Source organism: Hydra viridissima, unplaced genomic scaffold (genome assembly GCF_058129835.1).
Source record: "Hydra viridissima isolate aposymbiotic clone 2 unplaced genomic scaffold, HvirCarnegie_v1 scaffold_21, whole genome shotgun sequence".
Classification (NCBI taxonomy): domain Eukaryota; kingdom Metazoa; phylum Cnidaria; class Hydrozoa; order Anthoathecata; family Hydridae; genus Hydra; species Hydra viridissima.
Window position 1 is genome coordinate 734,801 of NW_028324320.1, and position 12,740 is coordinate 747,540.

General features: G+C 18.1%; 1 protein-coding gene across 3 annotated transcripts in view; it reads left to right on the forward strand.

Moving 5' to 3' along the window:
• Nucleotides 1-12,740, forward strand: part of LOC149876388 (uncharacterized) — a 471,199-nt gene that overhangs the window by 186,374 nt on the left and 272,085 nt on the right. The window lies entirely within an intron of this gene.

Genomic DNA, 12,740 nt, shown 5'->3' on the forward strand with positions numbered 1-12,740 from the left:
ATCTTCGTCAGTTATTAGCTTAACCGCATCTTTTTTGCTATATAATTTAACTATATTATATTTATTTTCGTTAATAAATAAATCTAAATATTTTTTATTTTTATCTGACTCACATGTATATTTGTTTATATAACATTCTAAATTTTCTTCTGTTTTTGGGCGCTTATCAGTGTAATATTTAAAATTTATATATTCTATTTTATAATATTTTTTTGCTATCAAAGATATATTATTCTGAACCTCTATTGAATTATTTTTTTTGCTATATTTGTTATTTAAATAGCAGATATTATATTCAAAGTCAACTATTAATTCAAAGGTTATACATATATTTTTTTCTTTTTTTACTGTTCTATTTAAAAAATCCCTTATAGTTTTAAAATTTATATATTCATTAATATTATCTAGAGTTAAATTTTCATTTAATTCTTCATCCTTTATTAATTTAACAAAGCTGAAAAATGTATATTTATCTGGATATCTATCTAAATTATACTTGCTATTTTTTTTGTTTTCATCTTCTTTCTGAACTGAAGATATAAAATTTAAACTCATTTTAATAACCTGAGATGAGAAAGTTTCTTCATATATCATGTTTTTTTTATTCAGATTTTCTTCGTTTGATTTGTTATTAAGTGAATAGGTATATAATTTAAAGCAATTCATTTTATTTGTTTTTTTTATCTATAATGAAATCAAAAATATTATTTACCAGATGTTATATTTCCTTTCTTCAAGTTATTTTCATTCATTTTAGTATTCAAGTCAGTTATTCTAATACTATAATAACAGATTAAATTAAATATTAAATCAAATTTATAATACACAAAAATATATATATAAAAAAATATAACAGTTAAATATGTTAAATAAATAATTAAAAATATTTATATGGGATATTATTTATATAATCATCTGAATCTTCTAACCAGATCGATTCATCTACACATAAAAAGGCGCATAAATCTAGTCCATAATAATCTATAAAATATATTTTATTATTTTCATTTGTTTCTTCTACTATGCTCACATGTCTGTTATAATTTCCTCTTGAGTTTATAAGATCTTCATCTATGCAGTAATATATCTTTAATATTTTTAAAAACATATCTTTTAACATAAATGTTATTTTATTTTGTATATTCTCACTTGTATACCATCTTTCCCTGTTTTTTTTAAAATATTTTATAATTTTTTCATAGCTTTTTTCAAAATCTTCAGAGCGATATATTATTTTATAATATTTTATTTTATAATTATATGGTTTAAACTCTTCATCCCTATCATTTATTTTAACACCATTATCGAACATATGATAGTTATTACTAATATTAAATATGTTAAAATCTTTTCTTAAATTAATTTCTAATATTTTATTTTTTATTTTTTCCTTATCACTTGTTAAATTTAAATTATTAATAGCAAAGGCATTAAGCCCAGTAATAGAAATATTATAATAATCTATAAAATGTTTTCTATTATTTTCATTCGTTTCTTCTATTATACTTATATATCTATCGTAATTTCCATTTGAGTTTATAATATACTCATCTGTACAGTAATATATTCTTAATATGCTCAAAAACATTTTTTTTGACATTAGTGTTATTTCATCTTGTATATCAGAACTCTTATTATATCTTTTTTCATTTTTTTTGTAATACTTCATAATTTCAGTATAATAATTGCTAAATTCCTCAGAAGGACACGCTAGTTTATAATATTTATTTAATCTGTTATAAGGTTTATATCTTTCATCTATGTTGCTGATTTTTATTTTATCATCTCCAACATCAAACATACCTGGTTTTCCATATTCATCTAAATGCCCCATATTAATTTCTATTATTTTTTCTTTTTTTATAATACTATTTTGCGCGTTAGCAGGCTTATTAATAAAAATCATATTAGCCGCAAATGAGATATATTAGTATTTAATAATTAGTATGTATTTCAAATTATTTTTATTAGAAGAAAAAATTATATTAATAATTAATATAACCTTTTAATGTTAATATAATATTATAATATTATATATTTATTAGTTATTTATTACAATATTTATAATACTTAAATAAATTTTTTCATTAAAAGTACAAGATACATATACAAAAATAAAAATATAAAATAACAAATATAAAATAATAGTATATATTAAATATAATTTTAGCTACTAATAAAATTGACTTTAGGTTATACATTTTAGCGATATTAAAGTTAAATTACATATTAATAATTTTAAATAAAATAATGTTATAATTAATAAATTTTAATTTTTATTTATTTTTATATACAAATTGTAAGCTAATAAAAAATAACCTCTAAAAAGGAAATAAATGAAGATAAAAAATTAAGTATATAACTAATAAAATATAATAATAACTAATATAACAACAAATGCTATTATATAATTAATTATACTATATTATATTAATAATAGTTTTAAGAAATTCATATTAATTTAATATAATTATATATATTTATTATTTATAAGCGCTATTTATTAAAGATAAATTCAACAGAAAAAAAAATAAATATTATAATTACGTATATAAAGCAGCCTAATTTAATTTAATTTTTTTTATGCTAATTTAACTAAAATCAATTAACATAAGACAAATATTTATTATATTCTTTTACTAATATTTTATTTCTATTTCATTTTCGAAGAAATTTAATAAACCATATAATATAGAGCAGTTATAAATTGAAATAAGATATTTTATAAGTATGTTTGTCTTTTTTTCTTTTTTTAAATCAAATATCGGAGTTTTTCCTTTATTTATACAAGCTATATTTATTAAGGATATATAATCATTTTTAAGTATATCGTTTATATAATTATAAATTGGTTTAGATAAACATTCATTTATTATGGTGAGATGTTTTATCATATTTTCGCTTCTTTCTTTTGTTTTGCCTAATGTAATATCAACACTATATATATATGCTCTTTTTTCATAAAAATCATAATAGTTATTATACACTTTAAAGGAGAGACAATCAAACTTTATTAATTTTTTGCATTTTTCAGATTTTCTATAATAGTAAACTTTATTTTCTATAAAGAAATATATATTACTTTTTTTTTTTTTAGAATAATTTTCAATAAATTTATTTATATTATTCCATATAGAAATAAGATCCATGAATTTTTTTGTAATTTCACCATGACGACTAAATGATCTATCATTTATTTTTGTGTAGTAAACTAAATTTTTATAATCATTTTCATTTATTTCATCAAAGCTAACAGAATACATTTTATTATATAATTATTTTAAATTTATATAATTAACTGTTATTTTTTAATTATGTTATTATATTTCAAATAAACAAACATATAATAATATAAAAAAAATATTTAACTATGTTATTTCTTCGCTAAGAATTATTAAAAACATATTACTGGAAATCGTTATTATTATATTATTAAATTAGTGAAATTATTTTGATGTCAAATTATTATAGCCGCAAAAATAAACTAAACATATTTAATTACATCTGAATAAATTATATATATTTATAAATTTGAATTAATTTATTAAATAATAACTACAATTAGCAGATAAATATTAATATAGTAATATATAAGTAAACATATTACTTTATATTTGATTACTAATAATGATTAACAACACTGCTGATTTTAAATTATCTTGCCCAATTAATATAAATAATAAAAAATCCAATTTGACTTTTAAAACAGATTCTAAAAATAAAAATCTAAAAGGGAAACAAAAAAAATGCAAATTTTGTTATTCACCTCTTTTTTTAGAAGATAGTGAAATGACATGTTCAAATTTGTGTTTTTTATATGGAGGTCAATTTAAATAATAATATTTAATTAAACTGAAATATTAAGCATCAAAGAATTAAGTATATTTTTAATTTATATTATAATATTATTTATAATTTTTTTATATTCTTCTGTAAAATCATTTATAATAGATAAATTGTTATTTTTGTTTAAATTTTTTATAAAAGTTTTATAGGTATTTATCATGTTTTTATTAAAATTTTCAATTTCTTGATTATATTTTTCTGCTGTTTCTTCAATATTTACAATATTATAAAGACCTAAAAAGATCGAATCAATCATAAATTTTTTAAAAGATTTTTCACTATGAAATATACTTTTTTCAATAATTTCATAATATTTACTTAATTTAAAATTTTTATCGTCATAATATTCTTTTTTTTTGTTATATGCTATATTTCTATAATTATAAAATAATTCATAAAGACATGATAAATGATTTATATAAGATATAAATAAATTAATTTTACTTTTATTATCATATATTTGATTATCATATATATCAATTGATATTGTATTTATTGTATGATAATATGTTAGAAATCTTTTTAAATGATATAAGTAAAAAAAACTTACTAAGTCTGCATTATTACTTTCGCCTAAATTAATATTAACATCACAAGTAAAATTAAAAATTTCTTCATATGTGCTAAAATATCCATTATAATTAATTATTAGTTTTATTTTAGAATTAGCATTATCTAAAGATAACATTTCAGATAAGTCAGTGTATTTTTTAATGTTTAAACTTATTTTATTTCTTTTGTACTGATTTTTATTAGGAAGAAAATTGCTTATTACTGTGATTAGTGAAAACATTTTAGTGTGATTTATTATAATCATAAATAATAAAATAAAATAAATAAACATAAGTTATTTAAATGAAATTAAGTTTAACAGAAAAAAACACTCAATAGCGCGCCGCCTCTAAGAAAGTAATATAATATAATTTAATTTTTTTACGCTAATTTAAATTAAATATATGTTAATAAATAAATAATATTTACTTTTATTTAATTTTGGCTATTATAAAATTATTTTTATACCATTAATATATTATTAAAAATTTCTTATTTATAATTTTGATTTTATTTTATTTTTTTTTTATGTTATATTTTCTTTTTTTTAAAATTATAATTTATAATTAATTTATTATTTGTTTTAGTAAATATAACAAAATAAAAATGTCAGAAATACTAAGTATTGAAAAAGAATTAGAAATAATGAAAACTGTGATAACGAATAAAATAATTGAAGAGATAAAAAAAATGACAAATTTGAAAGGTGATTTATTAAAGGTATCTGCTTATGATTATACTATATCTGATACATGTCATGGTGAATACATAACACTCATTTTCATGTTTTCTAATCATGATAACTCATCATCTTATTATACTAATTTCTGCATAGAATTTATTAATATAACTTATAATAAACATACAATGCGTAAGGTGTATAACTTAATACGTATGGGTTTAAATGAGTTTTTTAAAAGTGAAGAATGTGGAAAAGAAAATGCTACAGTTTTTAATAATATTTATGATTTTTTAAAATTTGTATGTGATGCTCTTAATTCTAACAATAAAGAAGGTAAATTTAGAAATACAAACCTTATTAAAACTCATTAATATTCTGTATATATTACTTTCATTTTGTACATTGTAAATAACATAAAAACTAGCACCTATAATCCATATAATCAATAGCCAAGTTTTTGAGATATATAAAAATCAAACGTGTTATGATTAATCTTAATAAAGATTATGATAATATAAAAACGTAAAAATTTTTATATATCTTTTTTATTATTTTTACATTGTTATAACTTTGATTTTTATTTCTGTTATTTTTTTTGTTATATTTTACATTTTTTAAATTTTAGTTTAATATTAAATTCAATTACGCTTGCTATTTTAATATTTAAATATAAATTAATTAAAATGACTGCTAACGTTAATCTATCTAATTTAATAAAATTAATAGATGATATTTGTGAGTGTGCACTTAACAGTATTAAGGCGATAAAGGTTGAAAAACTTGACTTTCAAACTAACATAATAAATAAATATACAGCAAAAATTAATGTTATTTTTGTGTTTGAAGAAGCAAAAAACTTATATGAAATCAAAAACTTTTTTATTTTTGAAATAAAAAATGAAAATCTAATAGAAGAATGTAAAGAAGTAATATCGAAATTATTCGAGTTAATATACTATTTTATTACCGAAAGATGTCATAAAGAAAACATACTAATTAGTTGTTCTTCTTATAATGATGTCAAGATTTATGAAACTTTACTACTTTTTGGGGATTTTATAGATGAAATTATTGAGAAAAATAAAAACGGATGTATTATTTCAAATGATGATGAATTAATTATATATCACACCGATTTTTAATTTATTTTACATCTTATAAATGATGAAATAATATCTTGATTAGTTTTTACTTTTAATGAGTTTTTTGGTATAAGAAATTTTTAAAATGCTATTTAAAAATGACTCTAATAAGTTATAATATAATTAAATAGCATTTTAAAAATTTCTTATATTTTTTATATTGTATAATTTTGATTTTTATTTTATTTTTTTTTTCTATCATGTTTTTCTTATTTGAAATTTCATATTTATAAATAATTTGACTTGAAAGTAAATAACTAATTGTAAAATTAGTCGCTAAAAAAACTAACATGGCTAATTACGAATTGGCTTTCAAGAAAATAAACAATAATAATCTCAATTTTTCAGATTTTATTGAAAAGTTAAAATCTATTGTTTCTAGAGAAAAAGCGCCATTGTTTTTTGAGGAAAAGGAAAAAAATGAATATGAAGTAAATAAAATATTCTATCATATAGTTCATTTAACTATAAAAAATGAATTAAATAATAAAGAATTCAACTTTAAAGTGACATTTCAAACTCCATCAAGTGAAAATTCTAGATCTATTTTAACAGAAAATATACGTTATATTTCAGATGAAATAGATAATTATATATCATTTCTTAATATCAATGAATATTATAAAACTGTAATAGATAGAAATTTTTTAGAAACTTTACATAACATAAATAGTTATATGTTATTTAAAATATTTTAGCTAATTTTAATTTTGTTTAAGTTTTATATTTATAATCTGTAAATAATATAAAAAACTAGCACATGTAATCAATATAATCCAGCGAAGTTTTTTAATATATAAGAATCTATTAAATACATTTATGATTAGTTTTATTAAAACTATGATACAAAAAATGTGTATAAGATTTCTTATATATTTTTTTTTATTAAATAAAATATCAAGAAATAATTTATAATTTATATATTATTTAAAAATAATATATTTTTCTGTTAAATTAATTTATATTACTTTTTAGTGGCAACACTAAATAATATTTTTTTTTGTCAAATTTAATTTACACAAACTTAAATTAACATAAAGAATAATAATATTCAGTTTGATTAATTTTTTGGTAAATTATTATAGTTATCTTTTTATTTGAATAATTTAAATGTTCTTTAATATAATTATTTTTTACTAGTATTTAAACTAATATTTTAAAATAAAATGAGCGAAAAAAAAATAACATACTTTAATGTTGATATTTGTTTAAATATAATAGGTGTCATAAAAGAAAAATCATTTGAAAGAAAAATTTTAGCTAATAAAGAACAAATAATATATACATATTTATATTGTAAAGTAAAATATAATATAAATGATTTAAAGAAAATAATAGATAATATTTATCCTGATATAAATGAAAAATACGATTCAGGATTATATGATATATGCGGTCCTGGTTATAAATATAATTTTTATAAACTAAAAGAAAATAAAGATATAATAACAAAAGAAATGTTATTTGATTTGTTAGATATTAATATTTATAAAGTAAAAGATAATCATAGTGAAAAATTAAATAAAAAAAGTAATACAAAGAAAAAAATAAAATGTTATAGTAAGATAATAAAAAAAGAAAAAGAACTAACAGAAGAAAATAAAATGAAATTTATAGAAGAAAATATCACTTATTTATTTGATTATTGTTAAGTAATAAAGTTATTATTGTAAAATTATATAATGATAAATTATAAAAAAAATATAAATATAATAATTATTATTATTTTATTTTTTTTTATATTTAATATACGTAGTCTATATACAATCTGATATATTTATTGCTTTATCTATCACATTTTTAATTCTTATATCTAAATTATTTAAATAATTAATTAAATTACTATATAATTTATAATATTCATTGCATTTTTTACATCCTTTATCATTACATTCTATTATATCATGATTAATTTCTTTTTCTATGGCTTTATAATAGTTATTTTCTTTCAGAGTAAAATTATGTAATGTTATAATTTTGCAAAGAAAATCATATCCTTTTTTTGTTTTTTCTGATTCTTTAATATTTTGGTTTTTTATATTCAACATTGTTATTAAAATTATTTTAAAATTTTTGAGTTCATTATATATTCTATTAAACTCAAAAGCAAATTTTTCATTTATACCGCTATGTAATAAATCATTATATAATTTTGTATTTTTACGTTTTTCTTCATTAAAGGCTTTAGTTATTTTTTTAAAATCATTTAAATAAGACATTTTTTAGATATTATTTAATTTTATTACTATATATTATAATATTCAAATATGTAAATAAAGTCTTAGTTTAACAGAAAAAATATTTAATAGCGCGCCGCCTAAGAAAGTAATATAAATTAAATTATTTTTTTTATGTTAATTTAAGTTTGCATAAATTAAATTTAACAAAAAAACATTTAATGACGCGTCATCTTAAATAATAACATAATTTAATTTATATTTACATGAACTAATAAAAAAATATTTTAATAAATAACCGCTAAGAAAGTAATATAAATTAATTTATTTTTTTTATGTTAATTTAAATTTAATTTTATCTGTTGCTAAATTAAATAAACTAATATGTTTTTATTTTTGATTTTTAATTAAAATAAGTAATAAAATGGCGTTTGAAGTTAGATTTAACGAAAATAGCTACATTAACACAGATGGAAATTTAGAAAACGGATATTATATTAGAATAGTTTCAAAAAGAAAAAATAAAAATAAAATATTTTATTTTCATTTTATATTAAAAGAAGAAACACATATATATGATGATGATATTACATTATATAGTCAAGATAAATGTGAAATAAGAAAGTTAAACGAAAACGAATTTAATAGTTTAATGCTTTTAAATAATAACATAAATGAAAAAGAATCAATTGAAATATTTACTAATATTTATAAACAAATAATAAGAACTATGATATTTTACTTTACAAAGAAAATGGAAAAAAAATGAATATTGATGATATATATAAGTATAATGATGTTTACATTTTAATTAATATTATAAAAAATCTTTCATTAAATTCTGAAGAAAATCCAAATATATATTTAGTCAGAGATAAAGAATATTATGACAACAAAAAAATAAATAATTTAAATAATTTACTTAAAATTTCACCACATAATGTAATAGATTTTAATTATAATAATCTTATTAACAATTATAATAATCTTTGTTATTATTATAATTATTACAATGATTACCATAATGATATTTCTAATAATGTTAAAAAAACAATTATTTATATACATGAATTAATAAATGTTTTAACTGGTTTATATAATAGTATTACATATTCTACATTTGAAAATTTTTTAAAAGATACAAAAAAAAATACAAAAATACGCAAATTTGTGTATGAAATATCTAAAAAATATTTTTCTAAATTAATAGAAAAATATGATGTAGTAGATTTATTAAAAATATATTTATGACGACGCAAGTAAACATTTTTTTATTAAATTTTGCGCAAATCTAAATTATTATATTTTATATATATAATAGATATTTATCAATTTTATTTTTATAATTTTATTATTTAATTAATTTATATTAAATATAATTGTTTTGTGGTAAATATTATTAATATAAAAAAAAATGGCAGGTTATGGTAATAAACCTGATTTATCTAAATTTAAGGTAGATGATAAACATGGTCATATTAAATTAAGTAATGGAAATGCAAATATTTGCTATAATACTTATAATGGCACACTTTATTATGAAGAAATAAATAAATTACCTAAAGAAGACTCAAGTAATGAATGTTCAGATATCATTATAAGAGATATATTAAAATTATGTATTGATAATTTAAAAATATTAAGACTTGAAATGAGAGATAAAATAAAAAATTTAGAATTAAGTTTAGAAACATCAAACAATGATAATAGAAGTAAAATTAGTAATGTCAATAATATTAATAACAATAATATTAATAACAATAAACATAAATATAATGATAGTGATAGTGATAATGATATTTATTAAGACAATTATAATTAATATTGTAACAAACATTTACATATCTATTACTTAATTTAATATGTTTTTGAAGTAATTCATAATTTAATTTCTTACTAATATCATAAAGTTGAATTGAATTTTCTATAATACTTTTTATTAGTTAATATTAAGCTATTATTAATTAAATAGATAAAATAATATTTTTCGCCAATTTAATTTTAGCTAAAATTAAATATGCGCCAAATTTAAATTAGCATAAAAAAAAATAAATTAAATTAGTTACTTTATATAGAGTATACTAAATAAATATTTTTTTCTGTTAAATTTATTTAGCTAAAATATAATATATTATAAATTAAGATAAAATCTAGTTAATAAAAAAAAATAATAATTCTTTTGTTTAAATATCTATGCATGCTATAATGTTTATGTTTTTGAATATTATTATAATAATATTTAAAGATTAGTATTAATTTAGATTATTATTTAAAATGACTGATATCTTAGATGTTAAAATTACTAATTTCGATAAAGAAAGTAATAATATATCATGTGATAATACACTTAATACACTAGATGATATAATTAATAAAATTGATATTAGTAAAAAAAAAGAAATTATAAAAAACGAAAATATTATTAATAAAACAATTAATAGTATATATAAAAAAGCAATAGAAAAAATTTCTGATAGAGACAATTACTATTTTCATGTTTTTAAATATTTTAATGAACTTAGAATTCAAATAACTAATGAAATTATACGAAAACAAATATCTCTGATATTAAACAAAAATATAAAAAATAATGTCATTGATTATAACTTTTTTCACAATATTAAATTTGTTTTGATCTGAGTTTTTATTACTGTATACTTTTGTTTTTATTACTGTAAAATATATTTTTAGATGTTTATTAAATTATCAATTTTACGTGACGAAGATAAAGAAGAAAAATTATACGACGATTTACATCTTCATGTGCTTTCCAATAAAAATTTACAAGATGAAATGGAAAAGTTGGAACGATTTAGTATACAGATTGCAAAATGTCATTCGATTAGTACTAATAATAAAATAAAAGTGGAATGTATTTTCTCAGAAAAAACGATAACCACAACTTACAGAAATATTTTACCTTTTGATTACACTTATTCGTTTATATTTCTACAACTTCTAGTGGCTGCTGCTTTAGAAGAACATCGTCTATATAATACAAGGTTCGTTTATTGTTCTGAAAACGTGAAATATATCGATGATTGGTTAAATGTTATAGATGAAAATTGGAATGAATTTCTAAATCCGCAAAAAAAGCATTTGCGTTTGGGTTTAACGGTAGGACTGTTGGTTGGTTTTTCATTGGGACTAGCTATTTCTACTCAAGTCATAATACATTTTTTTTAACAGAAACACTTTTTTAAAGTATATTGTATAGATTTTACTTTAAAATGTCATTTGTTGAAAAGTAAACATGACAAAACATAAAACTGATTTTTATTAGTTTTCGAATTGTTCATCCTATGATAATGAGACAACATATTCCATTTTTAAATATCTTCTCTAAATTTATTCTATTGAAACTTGTACCTTCTAGCTGATTATTTAGTGTTACTATTTTTTTTAGATGGAAATAATGTTTTTAGTAGAATATGTTAATTCTGATAATCAATCATTTATACAACGTGAATTTCAAAGACTTAAAACTAATCGTGGTTTTGATGAAAAAGAATTTAAAGAAATTGTTTATCAAAAGTTATCACCGTTAATAGATAAAGATTGTCGAGTTTATTGTGTTGGTATATTTTGCAATCAAGAATTCAAATTATCATTTAAATTAAATAGTCATTTATATGAAAAAGAAATTTTTTTAGAGTTAACATAACAATGTTTTGTTACATATGCTATATTATTATTAACAATAACATAAGTTATTTTTAACATATTTATCTAAACTAAAACTACTTGATTACTCACAAACTTAATCAAGTTATGATCAAGGTTTTGTGTTTAAATAATCGCTATTAATAAATGTTTAAATAATCGCTATTATTTAAAAAATTGTAGAATTTTATAAAAAACTTCAAATATTTAAAGAAACACCACCAAAAATTTATGCACCCGAAAAACGCAGATAGTCCAAAAATGTATCTGGCAAAAATGCAGATAGTCCAATTTTGTTTTACGCGGAGATTGCATATATGCCAATTTTGTTTTTGGCGGAGATTGCAGATATGCCAATTTTGTTTTTGGCGGAGATTGCATCTATGCCAAATTTGTTTTCCGCGGAGATTGCAGATAGTCCGATTTTGCGCGGAGCCATCGATATATCAAATGACATATAGATATAAATGCTGTTAATTTTCACATGGCGTTTAGTTTAGAAAAAAAATGGTTCGTGTTATCTATTTTCAAAAAAATCGAATTAATTGTGAACCAACGTTTCTCGATATCGATAAACTTCCGAATGATAAAGATTTATTAAGTTATTGGTTATTTCCTACTCACGTGGTTTCGTTTTTATCTGGCGCTAAAATCGAAGCGTATCGCGAGAACCCCGAC